This window comes from Paroedura picta, chromosome 7, assembly GCF_049243985.1.
Source record: "Paroedura picta isolate Pp20150507F chromosome 7, Ppicta_v3.0, whole genome shotgun sequence".
Taxonomy (NCBI): Eukaryota; Metazoa; Chordata; class Lepidosauria; order Squamata; family Gekkonidae; genus Paroedura; species Paroedura picta.
The window spans coordinates 17,639,667-17,656,990 of NC_135375.1; the positions used below are offsets into that span (position 1 = coordinate 17,639,667).

General features: G+C 46.1%; 1 protein-coding gene across 2 annotated transcripts in view; it reads left to right on the plus strand.

Moving 5' to 3' along the window:
- Positions 1–17,324, plus strand: part of NEDD4L (NEDD4 like E3 ubiquitin protein ligase) — a 312,252-nt gene that overhangs the window by 16,203 nt on the left and 278,725 nt on the right. The window contains exon 1 of one of the 2 annotated variants that reach the window (XM_077346875.1): positions 7,737–7,932. The exons of the other annotated variant lie outside the window; for it this stretch is intronic. The gene's annotated coding sequence lies outside the window, so the exon portion shown is untranslated. Of the gene's footprint in view, positions 1–7,736; positions 7,933–17,324 lie in introns of those variants that run through there. 2 annotated transcript variants of the gene reach the window in all.

A 17,324-nucleotide genomic window follows, 5' to 3' on the forward strand; every position in this document is an offset into this window, starting at 1 on the left:
TATTGTTATTTATTTTGGTAACTCTTTGCTTAGTGCATGTTCCATGTCCCTTGGAAGTTTGTTTGATGACCTTCAGCATATTAAACAGATGCTCTGCCATTGAGCCACAGTGGACACAATCATAGAATCATAGAGCTGGAAGGGGCCATACAGGCCATCTAGTCCAACCCCCTGCTCAACGCAGGATCAGCCCAAAGCATCCATAAGTATTTGTCCAACTGCTGCTTGAAGACCGCCACTGAGGGGAGCTTGCCCATCTCCTTAGGCAGTTGATTCCACTACTGAGCTACTTGTTTCCTGATATCTAGCTGATACGGTTCTGATATCTAGTCGATACGATTCTACACATAGTTTAACCCTATACATAGTTTAACCCTATTACTGTGTGTCCTATCCTCTGCTGCCAACAGGAACGACTCCCTGCACCTCCTCTAAGTCAGGGGTAGTCAACCTGTGGTCCTCCAGATGTCCATGGACTACAATTCCCATGAGCCCTTGCCAGCATTTGCTGGCAGGGGCTCATGGGAATTGTAGTCCATGGACATCTGGAGGACCACAGGTTGACTACCCCTGCTCTAAGTGACAGCCTTTCAAATACTTCAAGAGAGCAATCCTGCCCCTCTCTACCTTGTCTGCTCCAAGCTGAACATTCCCAAGTCATAGAATTGGAAGGGGAACTCCAGGTTAATCTGGTCCCAACCTCCCCTGTACAATGCAGGAACACACAACTACCTGCCTACTCAGAGTGACCCCAATTTCATGCCCAAAATCCAGCCTGGCCTGGAGGAAATTCACCTACCATCCCACAGTGGCGATCAGCAATTCCCTGGGTATGCTAGGAAGGGGCACAAACGACAAACACTGGCACATCCCTTCCTGCCCACCCACTCACAATCTAAGTTCATAAAATCAGCATTTCCTCCTCAAGTTTGTTCCCGGGTCATTCTTGTCACTCTCCTCTGCACCCTCTCAATTTTGTCCACGTTCTTTTCAAAGTAAGGCCTCCAGAACTGCAAACAGGACTCTAGGTGCGGTACTCTCCCCCCCCCCCCAAAAAAAAATCCTGAATCTCTTGTTTATTGGTTGCCTCACAATTTTGAGACAGGAACAAAAAGTTCTTTTTCTACCTGCTCTTCCTACATATTTTTATTTTTCTAAACTGAAAACCCCTAGAGTCTTCAGCTATTTCTTATAGGGTAAAATCATCTGAATCTAGGCACTCTATCTCACTGTCAACATTTTACTGTTGTGTCCTCTTTACGTGGCCTTCCACGTTGTGAATGTGATGGGCAGCTGTAGTGCTTGTTTCTTGCTTCCTGTCTCCACGGACTGTGGCATTTTCCGGAAGAGCTCTGCGGCTGAGTCTGATTTGAAGGGCTGTTTGTAGACATCAGGAGGGAGGTGGATTTGCAGTTTTTATTTATGTGCTTCAAAACTGAGAAATGAGAAGGCGAAACTATTTTTGTTGGCCGTGGAACCCAGCATTATAGGCTGTGCCTGCCAGAGACGGCGTTTTAAGTATAAGTGAGAGAAAAGAAAGGGAAGTCCGGTTCTCTCCCTCACTTGCAGCGGGAAGTGAATGCCAGCAACCACGCTGTTACAATTTAATCTCTAAATTTTTTATTACAGCTGGCAAGTGTGTTTGAGCGAGGGAGAAAAACAACATGTGGTAACGTCCTGATATTTTTTTGTTGGGTGAAAAACATGGCCCACGCTAGCCGTTTCCTTCGGGAGGTAGGTCTATAAATGTTCTTCTGTTGCTCCGTCCAGAGCTTTCCATGGGGTGACATCACTAGCAGCTGAACTGGTGCTGTTTCTGGAGGTGCCAGGGTGTTTTGGTGGAGCATTCAATTAAGCATAGGTCTACCACAGCCTTTAGCATTGAGAAACCCCTGAAACATACTTCAGGCTTCAAGAAACCCAGGAAGTGATGTCATCAGGCCACACCTCCCTGCCACGCCCCCCAGAAGGCACTTCACCAGAAGTAACAGTACCCAATATTTGTATGGCTGGGCCTGCTCCCCTTCCCATCTCCTCCAGGTCCATCATTGGCCATTTTAGGTGGGTTGACATGACCATATATGGTCAGATCACTTATAATTTTTTGAAACAGGGTTTGACGAAACCCTGGTTGAGAAAGCCTGCTCAACCATAAAGGATCTCTGCACCTGATTAATTCCATTTTGTGCTTTGTTGTCAACCTTTTCTTGAATAAAGGCTGTGTGTGTGTGTGTGTTAAGTTCTGTCAAGTCACTTCAGCTTATGGTGACCCTATGAATTAATAGCCTCCACAACGTCCTCTTGATAACAGCTTTGCTCAGGTCTTGCAAACACAGTGGCTTCCTTGATTGCATCGATCCATCTCCTGTTGGGTCTTCCTCTTTCTTGCTGCCTTTGATGTTTCCTTGCATTACTGTCTGCTCCAGTGACTCTGGTCTTCTCACAATATGGTCAAAGTAGGATAGCCTCAGCTTCGTCATTTTAGCTTCTAGGGGAGAGTTCAGGCTTGATTGGATCTAGAACATACTGATTTGTGGGTTTCTTTGGCAGCCTGCAGAATCTGTAAAACTCTCCTCCAAAACCAGATTTCAAAAGAATCTTCCTGTTAGCTTTCTTCATTGTCCAACTTTTACACGCATGAGAGTATTTCCTCCGTCTGATCCATCCGAACCGTCCGAACGAGGTGGGATGGGATAGATTATTTGTGTTTTTGACCACTTGCTTGTTTTATTGTAAATTGGGGTTTTATGGGGGTTTATTGTATTTTTATATTTTATTCTGCGAACCGCTGAATAAATGCGGTGGTATATAAATCAAAATAATAAATAAAATAAATCTCATTATTGAAAAATATCTTGAGCCATTTCTGGTCAAACAACTCTGTAGCCGGCCAGGTGTGCCCTGACCCCACCGGCTATTCAGGACCTGACTGACCAATTCAAAGACCAGTAGTTCACCAGATGCACTTTGGCTCCATCAGCTGCTGAGTGCTGTTAGGGGGGGGGAGACTCTTTCCTGGGGGGCAGAATGCAGCTTCATGTACTTATTGGAACTGGATATCCCTGATTTGGAATGTTTTAAATCTTTTTAAAAACTCTTTTTATATTGTAATGGCTTATGGCTTCATGAAATAAAATGTAACTTCACTATTGGAACTATACACAAGAAGTGACACGGGTAGCTCTAGGAATCAACAGAAACTCCATGGTAAAACCATGGAGTATTCAGTGATTCCTAGAGCTGCCCTTTGTCACTTCCTGCATCCACTTCCAGTAAATACACAAGGCTGCTGTTTTCCCATTAATGTTTCTCCTGGCGCTGCTCATAGCTGCAGTGGATCATAGAACATAGCTGGCAGCGGGGCACTCCCTGCACCCATTGGGATTTGGCAGCTCTGTGCTTTCCCATCAGACGGCCCCTCATGTTGTCCAGGTTCATCAATCACAACCTGCTACTGAGGAGCTACCAGTATCTTGTAATCACTTGCTGGAAACCTCTACCACCGGGCTTGGTCATTTGTTTAACATGTGTTCTGCTGGTTTACAGTAGCTCTTGGTTTCTTTGTTATGCAACCTAGCCTAAGCACTCACAGAGATATTTGGCAGATGCAAAGTTCTGCTGTTGGCGCATCAGAGTATTCCTGACTACAGCACAAGCAGAAAACGTTGCTTGATAATCTGCCCCTGATTAGTAACGTCCAGACCCCGCTGTGAGCGTAGCCCAAATAGCCCTGCATGACGTAACACTGGCAGCACAGTGAAGCAATCTGTAGCCCTCCTCTCCTTCTGACTACTAGAGGCCTTCTTGGATCCATTCCAAATATTCATTGTCCGCTGCTCCATTTCTGCTTTTTAGTGGAACCATGCCCAGGCCCCAAACAGTGAAAAGAGAGCTGTGAGAATGCCTGTTTCTGCAGTGCCCTTTGTCTTCCTGAATTTCAAGGTGGGGTGGTAGAGTTGATGCCCATCCCTCTGTGTTTCTGGTCAAATGGAACCAGGTCCTCCTATGTATATCTTCAGTGTGTCACTTACTGGGAGGGTTTTGTGGGAGTGAAAACCTCCGGCAATGTTGCTATGAGAAAAATAGGATATAAGAATCATAGAGTTGGAAGGGACCTCCTGGGTCATCTAGTCCAACCCCCTGCACTATGCAGGACACTCACAACCCTATCAATCATCCACTGTAAGCGGCCACCCCCTTGAGCCTTCACAGAAATCAGCCTCTCCGTCAGATGGCTGTCCAGCCTCTGTTTAAACATTTCCAAAGATGGAGAACCCACCACCTCCCAAGGAAGCCTGTTCCACTGAGGAACTGCTCTAACTGTTAGGAACTTCTTCCTGACGTTTAGACAGAATTTCTTTTGAATTAATTTTATCCCATTGGTTCTGGTCCGTCCCTCCAGGGCAAGAGAACAATTCTGCTCCATCCTCTACATCAGTGGTCCCCAACCTTTTTATCACCGGGGACCGGTCAACGCTTGACAATTTTACTGAGGCCCGGGGGGGGGGGAGTCTTTTGCCCCTGCTCCACTTGCATTCCTGCCGGCATCCCTGACTTCCCACCACCCGCTGGGGGGCGCTGCCAGCAGCAGCTGCACAGTGCCACGCTGAGGGGGAGCCCCAGCCATGGCAGCCGCTGGAGAGCACCAAAGGTGAGCCAGCGTCAGAGTGGCAGGGCAGCCCCTGAGGCAGCAGCTGGGGAGGATGACGAGGAGGAGCCACGGCCCGGTACCAACTGATCCACGGACCGGTCCCGGTCCCCGGACCGGGGGTTAGGAACCACTTCTCTACATGGCATCCTTTTGAATACCTGAAGATGGCTATCAAATCCCCTCTCAGTTGTCTCCTCTCCAGGCTAAACAGACCAAGCTCCCCCAACCTTTCCTCATACGTCTTGGTCCCCAAACCCCTCACCATCTTTGTTGCCCTCCTCTGGACACACTCCAGTTTGTCTACATCCCTCTCTTCTTCCCTCTGTCAACTAAGAAAGGAAATTGTATCTGTTTGGGGGGAAGAGCAATGCAAAGGGCAAAAAGATGGGGCTGTAGAGAGATGAGACAGAAATAGGGGCAGTGGCTTTTGTCAGTTTTTTTGCTTGGGGGTGGGGGGACGACTTTGGAGGCATTTCTGTGCCAGAAGAAAGGTGCAGCTATGTATATTCTGCCCATCTACATTGTGAGATCCTGTGAACACTTTCCTGGGAGTAACCCCAATAGAGTAAAACGGGACTTGCTTCTGAGCACATGAACACACATGAAGCTGCCTTTTACTGAAGCAGTCTTGGACCATTAAAGTCAGTTTTGTGCACCCTGACGGCCAGGAGCTCTCTGGGGTTTCAAGATTGGGTCTCTCATGCCACCTTCTGCCTGGTCCTTTTGAACTGGAGATGCCTGGGATTGTCCCTGGGGCCTTCTGCATGTCAAGCAGATGCCCAGCTGCTGAGCCACAGCCCTTCCTCTTAAGTTGGATTCACTCCACACCTTTCCACCAAGGCAGTCTTAATTGGAGTCATACCAGTCTAAAGCTGTTGATTTGGAAGGGTCTAGTCTAGATAAACTAAGCTTAGCTTCCACACATGAGGAAAGATGTTGTTGTTAGGTGCGAAGTCGTGTCCGACCCATCGCGTCCCCATGGACAATGATCCTCCAGGCCTTCCTGTCCTCTACCATTCCCCGGAGTCCATTTAAGTTTGCACCGACTGCTTCAGTGACTCCATCCATCCACCTCATTCTCTGTCGTCCCCTTCTTCTTTTGCCCTCGATCGCTCCCAGCATTAGGCTCTTCTCCAGGGAGTCCTTCCTTCTCATGAGGTGGCCAAAGGATTTGAGTTTCATCTTCAGGATCTGGCCTTCTAAGGAGCAGTCAGGGCTGATCTCCTCTAGGACTGACCGGTTTGTTCGCCTTGCAGTCCAAGGGACTCGCAAGAGTCTTCTCCAGCACCAGAGTGAGGAAAGATACTTGTCCTGAAAACATGACCAGAATGTGCTACTGCCGGTAACGTCATGGTGTCGCCCTCTTCAGCTAATAGAAACGTGAAAGTGGTCATCAGAAGGATTTGGGTGATATTCCCCCATAGCATACATGTGGGTCTGTTTAACTTTAAAACATCCCCTGTAATAGTTTAAGCGTCAAAACTCTGGAGCAACATCTGGTATTTTGACATTTCTGCTTCCGTTGCGGTTTACTCTGATTAGCTCAGCAGAGTCAAAATGGCTCTTGCCAATTCCTGGTTACGACCTTTTAAAATTTAGGACTCCTAATCATATCTAACTGCCAAACATGTGTACAATTCTGTTGATTTTCCCCCTCCCCCTATATGGTTTTGCCAGTGTGTCCACATGTGTTTAAGGAGCCTCAAGAACTGCATCGGAATGCCTAGAGCAGGGGTAGTCAAACCGTGGCCCTCCAGATGTCCATGGACTACAGTTCCCATGAGCCTCTGCCAGCGAATCCATGGACATCTGGCGGGCCGCAGTTTGACTACCCCTGGCCTAGAAAAATGCACCAGGCTGTCTTGTTGTGTTATACCAGGACCAGAGCCTATTTGGTCCTGGCTCCCAATAGCTAGAATGAGCTCCCGGGAGAACTGCGGGCCCTTCAGGAATTTCCCCAGTTCCAAAGGCCCTGCAAAACGGAGCTCTTCCACCAGGCTTTTGCTTGGGGCCCGTAACCGATTGGCTGTACCATCAAGTGGGGCCCTCCCCAAAACTAACCTGGAGATGGAGGGGATACAGAAACAAATTTTATCAGATGCAGATGATGTATTTTAACTGTTCTTAATTTTTATACTGCTGTATATTTCTGCATTATTGCTTTTAATGTTGTGAATCGCCTCGAGCAGGTTAGATTGGGAGAGGTGGTATGTAAATATAATTATAAATAAATATATACCATAATGCGGGAGAGAGATTTGAGTGACCTGTAGTGCCTTCCTAAGCACTGATACCCCCTTGGCAGAGGAGAAGGAAAGATCTTGAATTTGGAAGTCCTTACCACCAGCTGAGTTGGTGGGTTGGCGCCTGAGACCAGAGGATGGCTAGCACTATGGGATTTGGAATTGTCACCACCGTAGCGGGGTTTTAATGGGTATTTTAATGGGATCAAATTGTATATTTTATTGGGGGGGTTAGTGTGACCCGCTGTGAGCCAGCTCTCTCTGGGAGTGGCGGGATATAAATTAAAACATAAATAAATAAAATAAGTAGAACGGTTCATATTTGCAGGAGTGTTTCATGTACTGGTCCATACTGTTCTTTCTTACAATGTATATTTTACACCAACACCTTTCACATGTCATAAAGGCAATGGCTCAGTAGACAAAGAGGCTCGGGACTTTCCAGGGCCCTATCTGTGCCAACTTAGGGCATTTTAGTGCTTGATTTATGATATTATTTTTGCCGAACACAATAGGGGTGGAAAAATCTGTGCCGGTTTCTACACACATTGAAATACTTGTTTCGCAGAACTGCCTAAAGACGTTGCATATCTCCATAAAAACTAGCTTCTCGGTCTTGGGACAATAAATATCTCCAGCTCGTGGCTGTTAGGATGATTAAGATCCAAAAGTGATGTAACTTTCTTTCAGCCTTGGCGAGTGAAGAAGGGTTATGGTGTTTTCGAAAACACTGGGGGCACAAGAGGAGGACGTGTTACGGTGATTGCACTGCGGTAGGGAGGGGAGGAGCCAATAATTTGGAGATCCTTGTGTGAAATTCCGCCCCCGAGGGAGTTGGTGTGTCAGGCCAGAGGTTAAAGAGAGATACAGAAAGCGGAGCGTGTGGGATTAGGACTTGCAGCCAGCAAAGGAGAACTGACGGAGCTGACTTGTTTCTTCGGAAATTCTCTCTGAGAGATCCTCTGGAAAAAGTGGTTACTGACCAGGGGACTGCAATACTGGAAGTCCCCAGGAAGATCCAGGCTTCGGAGGCTGTTGGTAAGCGCATTTATTCAGATTATATGTATACCCTGCATTGCTCCCCCATGGGAATTCCCAGCAGCTTACAACATTGTCCTCCTCTCATTCATTCTGTCCTCTTAACCAGGGGTAGTCAACCTGTGGTCCTCCAGATGTTCATGGACTACAATTCCCACGAACCCCTGCCAGTGTTTGCTGGCAGGGGCTCATGGGGATTGTAGTCCATGAACATCTGAAGGACCACAGGTTGACTACCCCTGCTCTTAACAATAGATCTGTGAGGCTGAGAGACTGGGCCAAAGTCACCCAGAATGGTTTGGGGCAGAGGGGTTTGAACTGGGGTCTCCTGGATCCTAATCCACACTCTTTAACCAATTTCAGAGGGTAGCTATGCTGGTCTGCAGAGAGGAGTTAGATTTGAGTCCAGTAGTACCTTAAATGCCAACAAGATTTTTTTCGGGGGGTATATAAGCTTTTCAAGAGCCAAAGATCTCTTTGTCTTTCCACTCTACTCTTGTCTGATGAAGGAAAATTGGGCTCTCAAAAACCTATACCCTAAAAATGTTGTTGGATTTTAATGTGCTACTGAACTCAGAATCTTAACTACTCTCTAACCTGTGGTTTCTTGATAGCCCTGGAAGGTTTTCCTGAAGGGTGGGAATTAATTTTGTATATATATTTTTTAAATTTGTTAAAAATTTATTGGATGATGTGAACATATATGATCATGTCAGCCTGCGCCCCCCCCCCCAGTGGCCAATGATGGGCCGTAGAGGGGGAGGGAAAGGGAGAGGCCCCAGGTGGGCATGTCTACAGCTCTGCTTCCCAACCATATTCTGCATGATTACACCACTTCTGAGGTTTCTCGAAGCCTGAAGAAAGTTTCAGGGATTTCTCAACGGTGAGAAAATTGAGAAAAGCTGTTTCTAACCACTACACCGTCCTGCCTCTTCCGTTGCTGGCTGGTGTGGCCTTCTTTGGTGTCTGTTTTGGCCATTAACCAAGACTTAGCTTGCAGAGAGTAAATTGATGGGGGTTTCGGTTCTTGATCAAGATTCTCATCTTGGGGAAGAGAACATCCATTCCAGTTGCTTGTGTGTTATAATCAGGAAAAGGCAAAATTGTAAGTGACTGTATATAATACCGATTATTTTCTTGCTGTGTCATAATAACAAAATTACTGGTTTGCTGTTGTCTCTGTAGTACAGTAATCTTGGATTTTTAAACAACAACAAAGACTTGCTTTTATTTTTTTTTTGTTAAGGCTGCTTTTAATGAGTAATCAACACTCTCCTTGTTGCTGGTTGTAGGATGTACTGTGAAAAATGTGTCCGTTGCCAATTTGGGTTAATCGCTGCCCGGTATCAAGCAGAAGGCTAAATTCCAGTTTCGGGTCTTTTAAAAAGTAGGTCCATAAAATATTAATTAATTAGTTATGTGAAATTAGATATGAGTAGGAAACGGCACTGCAATTAGATAAAAATCACAGAGTTGGAAAGGGCCATAGAGGCCATCTAGTCCCACACCCTGCTCAATGCAAGATCAGCCCAAAGCATCCAGGATAAGTCTCTGTCCAGACGCTGCTTGAAGACCTCCAGTGAGGGGGAGCTCCCCACCTCCTTGGGCAGCCCATTCCACCCCTGATATCTAGCCTATACTGTTCTACATGGGTAAACCCATTACTGTGGCTCCTATTTTCTGCTGCTAACAGGAACTGCTCCCTGTTCTCCTCCAGGTAATAACCTTTCAAATCCTTAAAGCAGGAATCCCCAGCTAGGGGTCCAAGGACCCCGAAGGATCCTTGAGATCTCCAGAAGAGGTCAACAGCTTTCCCCTCCTGCTTTAACGGTCTCAGGCACAAGCTTGGGAACTGGCTGCCTCCACTGCTCTGCCTCTTCCCCGAATATGAGTGAGATCTTTTGTGGCTTCTGCTCCTGGGAGGATGAGGAGCCTACTCCCACCTTAAACCACCTCTTGTCTCTCCCTCCCACAGTTCTCCCCAAGCCTGCCTGTTAACACAAGTGGTGATATCACTTCCTGTGATATGACACTTGGGGGGGGTGTCAGGGAGGCGTGGCCAGCTGACATCACTTCCTGGGCTTCTCGAAACCTGAAAAATTATTTTTTTGGGGGGGCACCTGCACAGTCAAAAGGTTTAAAAAAGGCTGCCTTGAACAGAGTGGGACTATGACATCTTGGTATTTTTGATGTGATGCCTCCATCGATATACCCCCAAAACATCACTCGCTTCCTTTACCTTCGCATCATACTGTGTGCTCAGTACCCCCAATATCTCATTCACACACACTGCTGATTCTAGCATTTGGGATGTCTGGGGGAACACAATAGTCTCCAGATAAGCTATCCGGGGATCAGAACATGGTTAGACAATCTGCAGAGTAATTAAGAACTTTGCAGGCGTGGTGGACTCGTGCTCCAGTGCCTTTATTCAATTAAATGGGAAAATGAGCAAAAACATGGGGATAATCAGGAGTCTGGATAGTGAGGTAAGGTCATAAGGGACATGCAGTAGGCCTGATCCAGGTATTTTCTTCCTGTTTTGGTTGCAATGTATGCCTTCCAGCCTTTGTGAGGTTCTGAAGGACGCAGATCTCACACGTCATTCGCACAGCAGAAAAGAACAAGAGTTCAGTAGCACCTTAAAGGTTAAGCCCTATGAAGATAGGTTGAGGGACTTGGGAATGTTCAGCCTGGAGAAAAGGAGGTTGAGAGGGGACATGATAGCCCTCTTTAAGTATTTGAAAGGTTGTCACTTGGAGGAGGGCAGGATGCTGTTTCTGCTGGCTGCAGAGGAGAGGACACGCAGTAATGGGTTTAAACTTCAAGTACAACGATATAGGCTAGATATCAGGAAAAAGTTTTCACAGTCAGAGTAGTTCAGCAGTGGAATAGGCTGCCTAAGGAGGTGGTGAGCTCCCCCTCACTGGCAGTGTTCAAGCAAAGGTTGGATACACACTTTTCTTGGATACTTTAGTATGCTTTGGGCTGATCCTGCGTAGAGCAGGGGGTTGGACTAGATGGCCTGAATGGCCCCTTCCAACTCTATGATTCTATGATTCCAATGAGAGAAGGATACAAAGCCTTGGGGGGGGGGCAGAAAGGAAGTCATAGGGGGGCCCTGGGCACTGCCCCAAACCTGGAACCAGCCCTAAATGCAATAACACCATTATGAAATATACACAATTTTTTTGTCTGTATATTTTCTCGTGAAACTCAGTGCTTCTGTTTTTTTCCATGGGTTGGATCCTGTGATCTACCCTTGCAAAAACTTGAGATCTTTCCTGTATTCCCATCTGCCTAGTACTTTACAACCCTAGGAAGGTCATGGGACCCGCATGGTCTGTAGTGGTGTGGGAGAAGAGGGTGGGAACCTCCTTTGCCTCTCTCTTCCAGTCCTGGAGGTACCTCTGGGTTGGAAAGGGCTGCTGGAGGGAGAGGAATACAAGGAAAATCCAGGATCATCACAGTCTTTTGCCGCTGGACAGTGGGATGCCTTGGTAAGTTTCTGGAGGTGGCAGAGGAAGAGTGAATTTATTTAAACTAGTAACATACTGTGTCTTCGTTATGGTTTATTTAACTTAAAGCTGTCATTAGCTGCCTTTCTTCTTTATGGAGCACAAGGTAACTTGTAACCCTAGATATAACACACATAGAATAGAATAAAATACATAAAAACACAAATCATGAATTTTAAGTCACTACTCAGGACTTGTGTAAGAAGTAAAGAAAGTCCAATTAGGTATTAATTTAATTTAAAATGAATCATAAAAAGCAGAGGAGAAAGAGAACAAAAACTGAGAGCAACCAGTGTACATGGAAGATTGTATTCACATTTGTAGATAAAGCTATCTTAAAAATTGCAATCTATACTGTGAGTTGCTAGATGGTCATTTCAGGTGCATTTTAAATATTTTATTGACAAGAAGAAGAAGAAGAGTTGGTTCTTATATGCCAATTTTCCCTACCCGAAGGAGGATCAAAGCGGTGGGTGAGGCTGAGAGAGCCCTGATATCACTGCTCGGTCAGGACAGCTTTATCAGTGCTGTGGGGAGCCCAAGGTCACCCAGCTGGCTGCATGTGGGGGAGTGCAGAATCGAATCTGGCATGACAGATTAGAAGTCCGCACTCCTAACCACTGCACCAAACTGGCTCTCAAGGGTTGTCTTGAAAGGGTGTTTCCCCTATGGCTACCAGAGGTAGGAGTTTAAATTTGTGGCATAAGGAAGCATGCTTCCCATTCCTTAATCTTACACCTTTGGTTAGGTTTTGACAAGGGGAAGCTTGAGATGCAAGTCTATACAGTTTTGTTCCCAGTTACTTACGCTTTGCCAACTCTTGCTGTCTCTCTTTGTTTTCACCGCTGTGGGTCCTTGCTGTGCTCAGTGGCTTTGAGTGGGACGGCTGCCAGGCAACCGGCTCGTAATGTTATATATACATATCTGTGATGATAAATGCCACGGTGCCGTTTGGTAAACATACGGTTCTATTTTCGGCCTCCCCAAAAATTAGTGCAATGATTTTTATTTTTGTTTTTAGTAAAAGAAGAGTACGAATGAAAGGTTAAACTCACTTGTGTCCCGTGGTCAAGAATGGAGCTTCTCCTGGTGTGCGGGAAACTGAATTTGGCAAGATATTATTTGTAGGATAGGATGAAAACCTAACAGCCTTTGTATTGGGGTGGCGAAGGCTGGTTTCCTGAAACATCTCCCTTTTCAACCTTTTGTCCGTGGAGGAGCCCCTGAAATAATTTTTTCAGACGACGAGGAGCCCCAGAAGTGATGTTCAGCTGGCCACGCCCCCTGCCGTGCCCCTGGAAGTGACATCACTCCCACACCCTTAGCCCTCCTTTTGCTCCCTTCCCTCATCTTTTCTGCTACTATGGCAACTCGCTCTCACGGAGGCTGGAAAGAAGAGTAGGAGCTGAGAAGACAGCCCATATTTCCCTCCCCTCCCCAATACCATGCCACATCAGAGCTTCCATGGAGCCCTTTCAGAACTCCTGCGAACGCCCAGAAGTCCAAGGACCCCTGATTGGGAATCTTTGCCATAAACTTTGAGTAGGAGTGATTGTACTTTTAACTTTCTGGTTTACTGCGCATTTGCCGTATAACCAACATTGTACAGATTCCGGTTGCTATAAAAATGATTCCCTCTCCCTTCCAACCCTCCCCCCCATTCCATGTAGGCAATCTCTGTGTAGACAATTCAGACATAGGATGAAGTCGTGGTTTATTTCAGCTACGGTTCCTTTGTGAAACCGGGATTCAGCCCCCAGAGGATTTCTTGCATCCTGGTTTGCGCCGACAGATGCGGGTTTTATCGCCTGTTTTGTTCCTAGTCTGGGAGGGTGCTGCTGGGGAATGTACCAGGGTTAAATCGCGATGAAGGTCCATAGGGGTGCTGCAGGGCTCCATCTTATCTCCTGTGCTATTTTAGTGCCTATCTGAAGCCGTTGGGAAAGGCCATTAGGAGGTTTGGGCTACAGTGTCACTATTATACGAATGACCCCTAGCTCTGCCTTTCTTCTCTACCTGATTCCGAGGAGGCTGTTGATATTCTGAATGCTTCGAGTCATTTATGGGCGGCATGAGGGTGAACAGGCTGAAATGTAAATCTTGACAAGCAAGGGTTCTCTGGGTTAATAGAAAAGGCAGACCAGGGATTTCAAATCTTCATTGTCTTGGGATGGGGCTGTGTTCCCTTTGAAAAGGCAGACTTACAGCCTGGGAGTGCTGTGTCACACAGTGGACACCTTAGAAAATCAGGTATCTGCACTGGAATGCATTTGCCCAGCTCCGGCTAGTGTTTTCAGCTTCATCTACATCTAGACTGGACTACTGCAACATGCTGTACTTGGGGTGGCCCTTGGAGAGTGTTTGGAAGCTGCAGCTAGTGCTGCATGTTGGAGCTAGACTGCTGGTCAGGGCTAGGTACTGGACATGTCCACAATACTGCAGTAGTTACACTGGTTACTGATCCATTGTTGAGCTCAATTCAAGGTGTTGGTTTTGTCCTTTAAAGCCCTCAATGCTTGGGATCTGGGTATCAGCAGGACTGTTTTCTCCCAGACGTTCCTGTCTGAGAATTAAGAGCACAGCTAGAGGCCCTCTTGACAGTGTTATTATTTGATTTATTCCCCGCCACTCCCTGGCTGACTGGCTTGTGGCGGGTTACATCATTCTTTAAAATCCCAATTAAAACACTCATTAAAAGCCCATTCCCAACCCATTTTTTGTGGCGGTCCCCAAATTATGGCATGACCTTCCTAGGGAGGTGTGCTGGCCCCCTCATTGTGGGGAGGTAGTTTTATTTAGCATTTTGATTGATTTAGCTTTTATTATTGGCGGTCCTAATGGTAATTTTTAAAATTCTGATGTTTATTGGACTTACCTTTGTGTTTATATTATGTTTTATTTATTATTTATAATTGTAAGCCACCTTGAGTTCCTCAAGAGAGAAAGACAGCGGGTAAACGTAAATAAACAAATGCTGTTTCCAGTGGGTTGGATTTTGCTAGCCATTTCGTACAGTCTTACCCAGTTCCTCACCCACAGCCTCTGTCCCACATGTCTTTTGTCTGTAAAGATCCCATGATCTCTGGCATAGCCATTTTGTTGGTCACTCTTCTGTTTTTCACCAGTGGAAAAACTAGTTGGATTCAATCCATTGCTCTTGAATCTGGATGCACACAGCCCTTGGGAAATACGGTGGTATTTGATCAAAGATTTATGTTTGCATCTCTGGTCTATACAGTATAACAGGGGTAGTCAAACTGCGGCCCTCCAGATGTCCATGGACTACAATTCCCATGAGCCCCTGCCAGCAAACGCTGGCAGGGGGCTCATGGGAATTGTAGTCCATGGACATCTGGAGGGCCGCAGTTTGACTACCCCTGCAGTATAATCAAGTAATGATTGAGATATTATATGATCTTTCACTGGGTACTCTGATGGTAGAGGAAATATAGTAGAAAAGTTGGTTTTCATACCCCACTTTTCACTACCAAAAGGAGTCTCAATGGCCTTCTCTTCCTCTCCCTGCAACAGACACCCTGTGAGGGTAAGTGATAGAGGCTGAGAGAGTCGTGACAGAACTACTCTGTGAGAACAGCTTTATCAGGACTGTGACTAGCCCAAGGCCACCCAACTGGCTGCATGTGGAGGAGTGGGAAAATCAGTCTTAATGAGAGGCTGCCACTCTTTAACCACTACACCAAAAAGGACCTAGGATATCCTAATCTAGGATATTAATCTCATCACACATACTAGCATATATCCTAGCTTTAAAAAATCTTATCCTGCATTCCTGAGAGCCAGTTTGGTGTAGTGGTTAGGAGTGCGGACTTCTAATTTGGCATGCCAGGTTCGATTCTGCGCTCCCCCACATGCAGCCAGCTGGGTGACCTTGGGCTCAACACAGCACTGATAAAACTGTTCTGACCAAGCAGTAATCTCAGGGCTCTTCTTCGGGGAAACTTTAGAAAGACGACATCTACAATTAGGATTCTGCAATTTATCTGCAATAAATAAATTCTGCAATTTATCCAGCTTTTTTGATGGATGAAGATAAGATGGAGGAGTACAAATTACACTTAGTACAATGGGAGAGCTTGTGCCAATGAATCTTAGCTGTAAGATGTCCCCCAAGGAGTAAATATTCAAAAGAAATTTATTTTAGAACATTATTTTAAGGGGGCTTCAATCCTCCACTAGGTTTCATAAGACCAATAAAGCCCACAAACCCTGTACTAGAGATGCAATTCAGCAAAATAAGATGCCTTCTGAATTTTTACACCATACCCTTTTACCAGCCAGTGATGGAGAATAGTCTTAAGAACGAGAGACCCGAAACCTGGCTTCAGTACTCCATCTGATCCAGAGTCAGTGGCTTTAGGACGTATGGACAGCATAACAGAACAAATGGATTTGAAATTTATTTTATTTTGTGCCACAATAACAGGGCAACCCTGAGCCCCAGATGCTGCTTGAGTGCAGCAAATTGCTATCTTGTACCTTTTCAGAAGAGGTCAAAAATTCACTCTTAGTCTCTTGATTGCTTTAATGTCATAGCAACACCACTGCCACCAACTATCAATCATGGAGCACAGCTGGAAGAATAAAGGAAACACAGTGGCCTATATTTTAGGACAGGGGTAGTCAACCTGTAGAGCCTCTTGTGGCGCAGAGTGGTAAGGCAGCGACATGTTGTCTGAAGCTGTCTGCCCATGAGGTTGGGAGTTCAATCCCAGCAGCCGGCTCAAGGTTGACTCAGCCTTCCATCCTTCCGAGGTCGGTAAAATGAGTACCCAGCTTGCTGGCGGGTAAACGGTAATGACTGGGGAAGGCACTGGCAAACCACCCCGTATTGAGTCTGCCATGAAAACGCTGGAGGGCATCACCCCAAGGGTCAGACATGACCGGGTGCTTGCACAGGGGATACCTTTACCTTTACCTAGTCAACCTGTGGTCCTCCAGATGTTCATGGATTAAAATTCCCATGAGTTCCTGCCAGCGTTTGCTGGCAAACGCTGGCAGGGGCTCATGGGAATTTTAATCCATGAACATCTGGAGGACCACAGTTTGACTACCCCTGTTTTAGGGCATGACCAGAGAGAGCCCTGGGATAAACATGATCTGGGGAGCTCCTAAGTCCTACAAGTATGTTTGATCTCCATCATACACCCAAATTCTCTTTTTACCAGAGTGATAGTGACCCAAGGAAGGGGAACTCTTCTCCATTTCCATTACATCATCCAAACGTCTGTGGTCTGTGGCTGTGTGGCAGAGCATCTGCTTTGCATGCATAGGGTACCAGGTTCAATCCCAGGCATCTCCACTTAAAGCCATGCATAGCGTTTGTAACTTCATATCTGTTACAAGCTGTTGTTTGAACTTTAGTTGTCTTGTTCTTTCAGGTTGCTCCCAAGAGAATATTCTTCTCTCTCATGCTTGTGGGCATCTCTTATCTAGCAAGCTTGATTCAGTTTCTCTGACCACTAGACACCAGGTAGAAGATGACCTAGTTCATCTATTTTGGGAGATAGACTTTTTGACTCATGGCCAGCAATTACGGTCTAAGATGCTTAGTTTTAGCTATGTATTTCGTCTCGAGGTGTGGCTAAGTTTTGCTGTCTGGAGGATGGGTGCTTAGCCTGCTATTTCTGAGCTTCCTTCTTAAAATCTCCTTGTAAGCAAACCTGGATCTTGTATCTTGTTTCCTTGTGATTTCTATGAACCTGGAGCACCTGGCCAGAGCCCCAAACAAGCCATCAGGTAGCATGTGATGTGAAAGACTTTTACTGAAGTTGTTGGAGAATCGCTGCCAATCACAATAGATTCATGTGAGTTTATGGAGGCAATTTGGATAGAAACTCCAAGACCTTTCTTGAT